This window comes from Melitaea cinxia, chromosome 8 (assembly GCF_905220565.1).
Source record: "Melitaea cinxia chromosome 8, ilMelCinx1.1, whole genome shotgun sequence".
In the NCBI taxonomy this organism is placed as follows: domain Eukaryota; kingdom Metazoa; phylum Arthropoda; class Insecta; order Lepidoptera; family Nymphalidae; genus Melitaea; species Melitaea cinxia.
The window spans coordinates 12,698,219-12,704,309 of record NC_059401.1 but is presented as its reverse complement, the minus strand read 5'-3'; positions in this window follow the sequence as shown (position 1 = coordinate 12,704,309).

Below are 6,091 nucleotides of genomic sequence, written 5' to 3'. Positions count from 1 at the left end.
CAGAGTCATTCTAAAGTCCATCTGAAATGTCTGATTGAGATCTAGTCATAACACAACGCAAATAATAAAAAGGCATTTATAAAACATAAAAACTTATCACCATAAAGATAAAAATTTCACCATCATCATCATCATATCAGCTCACGGACGCCAACTGCTGGGCACAAGAATCCCCTAATGTTTTCCACGACGATTGGTCCTGCGCAGCACGCATCCAGCGGCTTTCCGCGACCCTGACCAGATCGTCAATCCACCTCGTGGGCTTGCCAACGCTGCGGCGTACGGTACGCGGTCGCCACTCGGGAACCTTTCCGCCCCGTCGGCCATCGGTTCTCCGTGCTATGTGTCCTGGCCATTGCACTTCAGCAGTGCGATCCTTCGATAAAAAATACAAAAACTTATTTTAATGAAAATTAAATAAGTACTTTTCTATTACTATGTCTTCTATTTTGTATAATAGTTCGCTGAAACTCTTTTCATATTTTCTAGTTAAAAGTTGCAATAAAATATGTTTCGTGTATTGTTTGTAACTGCCTGGTTTGATACTATAAAAAGGTGACTTTTAAAAAACAGTTAAAAAAATTAAAAAGCGCTTTGTAAAGTTCGGTACATTATAAAGTTTTAGTTTAAGAAAAGAAAAATGCGAATCAAGTCGTGAAAAAAATATTTGACGTTTATAGACCTAATGCAGTGTCAGTAAGAGTAGCACAAAAAAACCGATTTCAGTTACATCGACAAGTAATACAACGTAAGTAGGCGAAAAATAGCCAAGTAAATACGCGTTATCAAAGATTACTCAAAAGTAGGCAAGTGGTAATCACCACATCTCGATCACATTTAAATGGCACCATTATTATAGCAAGCACCAACTTTCGAATAACAAAAGAATTATCGGAATCGGTAAATCCAGTAAAAAGTTCTGAGGGACACATACATAAAAAATACAGTCGTATTGTGAATCTCCTCCTTTTTTCAAGTCGGTTAAAAATACATATATGCTAGTTAAAAATATACAAAAAATTAGTATGAATTATTATATGTAACGTTTGTGCTGAGAAAACTTTAAACATAATAAAACATGACGAAAAACATAACATAATAATATTAGGACTGAAGTGATAATTTTGCCTTAAGTTTCAAGTGAAAATCTTTCGATTCTATTTACCCTTGCGTCTTAAAAAGGACCTAAAATAACTAGGGAACTCAAGTGACTGCCTTGTTGTATAGAAACGTAGTCTTGCATACCGGCTCGAGGCCCCTTCTGCCTCGGAGCTTTTCAATATTTCCGTGACTGGTACTTAAGTGGTTTAATTAAAATGTTAAGCGTTTAAAACCATTTAATTTTGAAGGGTCTAATTATAATTATATCGAAATATGAGAATACACATATTGACTTAATTTTACTGCATTGAAAGCAGTACCACAATAACCTACATAATAGTATTTTAATATATTTTTAATTCGATGTAAATATCTTATTTCTTATAAATAATTAGGCACCATGACGATAATTTTTATTGAGTACTACTAATTGCTACGGCTTTCACTGTTTGAATGTTCTTCATCAAGATGGACATTTATTTTAAATATCTATCTTGATGAAGCTTTGTTGTCCGTAATTAAGAATTTTTTCAAACTATTTTTTTTTTTTACTTAAAAACATGCTTATTAGAAAACGATAGTGTTAGCAAATAACAACAACTATAAAATAGTTTCTAGCAGAACACTAGCCATATTTATCATAAAATATGCGCGGACCAAGAAAAATGGAAGAGTGATATCAATCAACAGGAACACTCGTTTTATTTAAATGGTGTCAAATAACCATCGCTCAAACGAGGATTACCTAAAATGTACTTCTGTCCATTGCCAATCAATTACTTTTTTATTAGAAGTTAAGTGTCTGCCCCGAGAGTAAAGTGTAAGCTCTTTGTCCTTTTGCGCAGAACATTAAACAGATGCCACGCTTTATATACACACACACATATATATATATTTATTTTATTCAATGAACTTACTGCATGTAAAATGTTTTTATAAATAATTCTGTCGTCTGAAATCAATGCAAAAAGTAAAATACAAAATTTTGCAGTGCTTTTTGTTATTTTCTCTTTTTCAAAATCACAAATTTCTTTAAGATTTATAAAGCACTTTTGAATATTGTCTAACTATCCTTTATTATATATAAGCTGTATGACTACGGTAATAAAGAATGTAGCCACCCCCTCTCTTCCCGTGGGTGTCGCAAGAGGCGACTAAGGGATTACAAGGTTCCACAACCACCTTGGAACTTAAGAAGCCGACCGATAGCGGGATAACCATCCAACTGCTGGCTTTGAAATACACAGGCCGAAGACGGGCAGCAGCGTCTTCGGTGCGAGAAAGCCAGCCCTGCGGTCACCAACCCGCCTGCCCAGCGTGATGACTATGGGCAAAACACATGAGTTCACGTTATTTTTAGCGTAAACTTGTGGAGGCCTATGTCCAGCAGTGGACTGTATAGGCTGTAATGATTTGATGATGATGTCCAGCAGTGGACTGCGATTGGCTGAAGTGATCCTTTATAGACTCTTAAAAATATTTAAAAAGTAATTGAAAATAATTTCCTGTCTACTTAGCTAGTTTTATCTCTATTTTAATATTAAAAACTTATTAATTTAAAACTCATTAATTTTTTTGTCACATTTTTATCGTAAATGTCACGTAAGGGTTGGGGGGGTCCAGGCAAATCGCACTAAAACTCACCAAAGGGAGGAGTCTAAACTGATCGAAAAAAGTTCACGAAAGTAATAGTTGCCCCCTTAAACTACAACGTTTGATGTCTACACAATCTCTATAACCAAAAAATTTAAATGTTTGCTATAAATGTTATTCTCGGCCTCTTATTTGTCAACTTCTGTCATCTTGTATGCTTAAGCACTTATCTAAGTATTTGTCAACTACATTATCCTAATATTATGATTGTCAAATTACCAGAACGCGAGATTACTCATCACTTAAGAGTATAAAACAAAGTCGCTTCCCGCTGTCTGTATGTTTAGACCTTAAAAACTACGCAACGGATTTTGATGCGGTTTCCTTTATTAAATAGAGTGATTTCAGAGGAAGGTTTATGTGTATAATACATGCATAATATAGTAGACTAACACTGAACATTTTAGAGGTTTCTAATGTAATGTCGTAAATAAACACATTTTTGCGTATATGTTACATATCATATTTATTTTATTTTGTATTTATTTTATATTGAGTATCAACATTGCACCTGTGTGAAGTCGGGGCGGGTCGCTAGTTAAAGATATGTGTAAATAAATAATTTGAAAAAAGTTTTACCTTAATTTCAATCGAACCTCAAGTAATTTGAAGTATAAAACGTAAAAGTATGAATCGAACATTTAATACGTTTAAGTTAACTTATTTATAAAGTAACTTTATTACATAGTCAAATTGAAAAAAAATATTTTTCTTACAATCCTATTTATTGTTGTATAGTTTTTAAGTTATCTTAAGCTAACAAGTTTTGTTATTACATAGATATAACCTAATTTTACATAATATATAAAAATAGTACGCGTTTGTTTTTGTTTTTTTTTTTTTTTTATTCTTAGTAACAGATGAAACGGCCTGATAGCCTACACTTAAATTTTTATTCACAAAAATATGAATTTTCATTACAACTCAGTAACGTATTACTTTTATCCAAGAAGATTAGATTTTCGTCTTGTTGTAACGTGTTTTATTGTGATGTCTAATATTATACTTTTTCAGGCAATTATACATATATAATCACAATTCTATTTATGACTATGCTGGGACGTGCTTCTAAGGGGAATGTGTGATATACAGAAATATTAAATTAATATAAAATAAATTAAATTAAATTTATTAATTAAATATAAAATTTTATGTTAAATAATAATACTCGCCATCTATCATATCTATCATTAAATCCAATTTTTTTTTTTATTTATTATATAGGAAAATAAAATTGACAATTGATTTGCGATTTTTTTCAGTTCCAAAACATGACAGAAGTTTTTTTTTCTGACAACTACGAACACAAAACAAATTACTCAAATCGGTAGAACGATTTTCAAGTGTCGATCTCACAAACTTCCGGCATTTGATCATTTATCTAAATACTTGTTACTTTCGAACCTCTTTTGAACTTACGTTTAACATATTTATTCATGACTTGAATGTTAGAGGGGTAGGTCTATATGCAAGCTACTTCTGTATTGATAATATTGTTAAAGCCTACAAATCTTTAATGAATATATTATTAATGAAATTATATCTTTAATGAAAATATTATTTGAAGATAATAAAACTCAAGAGTAGTTTCTACATTTATTACTATCGCAATGTATGTATATATAACACTAACGGAAACTTGTGTGTATGCAATTTATAAATATTTAGTATTATATCACGTGCTTATTGAAATAACGTCTACGTAACGCTTAGTGCTTGTTCTGGAAAATAATTATCCAAAGGATCGTCTTAGTAATAAATTATTTCTATTAGTAATGTTTACTTTACATTTAAAAAAAACTTACAGCTTTAGTGCTTAATGGGTGGGTACAAACGATTTCCTGTACATTCTTAGTTTGGCTAGACGTGAATACTTATATTTGTTGAATACTATTAAACCAATCTACTATAATATCACACAAATAGCAGAATGATATAAGGTATTCATAAACAAATACGAAAGGAATAAAAGGTATCTATAATAGTTATATCTAGATATATATATATATATAAAAATGACGTGTCACGATGTTCGTTCAGGCTAATCTCCGAAACTACTTGACCGATTTTAATGAAATTTTGCTAATATATGTATGTAATGTTGTCCAGCTTAAAATATTCATTATATTCACGAAAAATAATAAAGCCGTACGAAGTTTGCTAGGTCTACTAATATATTATATATTTCTCATATAAAAATTTTGTACATAGAGTTTTACATGATTTTACGCTTCAGTAAGCTTTTGTCGAATCAACGAAAATATGTAAAATCATAATAATACTCAGATTTCCAACGAAACGTGACCAATTTGCATCCGAACCGAACGGTCACGAGTAATAAATAAACCACTCGGAGTTATGACAATATTTTCTAAGAAACAAAAGGTAAAAGTATAGGATTACATAGGTTTCTTTTCAATTCGATTGGAGGAAGAAATACGAAACCTACAAATATTTGAGTAAATGAGTACCGTTACTAAAGTTCTGATACAGATATTTAATTAAAAAGTATACGGTCTTTGTTTCGTGTCATTTTAAATTTTCTGTGAAAATACTACCAGAATGAAACAAGGAATTTCCTGCTCAAAATATGGAGTAGCCCGACCTTACAGAAGATCACAGCAAAATAATACTGTTTTCAAGCAGTATTGTGTTCCTGTTGGTGAGTAAGGTGACCAGAGCTCCTGGGGGGGATTGGGGATTGGGTCGGCAACGCGCTTGCGATGCTTCTGGTGTTGCAGGTGTCTATAAGCTACGGTAATCGCTTACCATCAGGTGAGCCGTACGCTTGTTTGCCGACCTAGTGTCATAAAAAAAAAAAAACTAGTTTTTGGAATTTTATCGCGGTTTAATAAGTTTTTTAAATGACAGACATTTCGGATACTTCACAGAAACCATGGTCATGGAAGGACTACTAGAATTTTGAATGGGAATTCCGGTTTAGAATATAATATGTGTTAATTTTGTTTGGATACTGCAAAAACAAAAATAAATAAGACTACAGTTAGTATTATATCTTATTTGGGCGTTGAAAGCTGAAAATAAGAAAATATTAACAACTTTTATAACTTCGTTTATTTTGTAATGATGTCGCGCGTTAAAAAAAAATCTAGAGAGAAATTAAATTTTTAACACGACGAACTAAAAAATAAAAATAAAACTAATTATAATTCAATAAAAGGATGATGAAATCAAAAAGATAACAGATTGAACTTAATTTATTGCAAAAGTATAACACACCATAGTACATTATACTTCGATGTAACACACTCTTGAGTTTAATAAAAGATGACAAATTTTTAATAATAAAATTAAAATTATGAACACACACACAAAC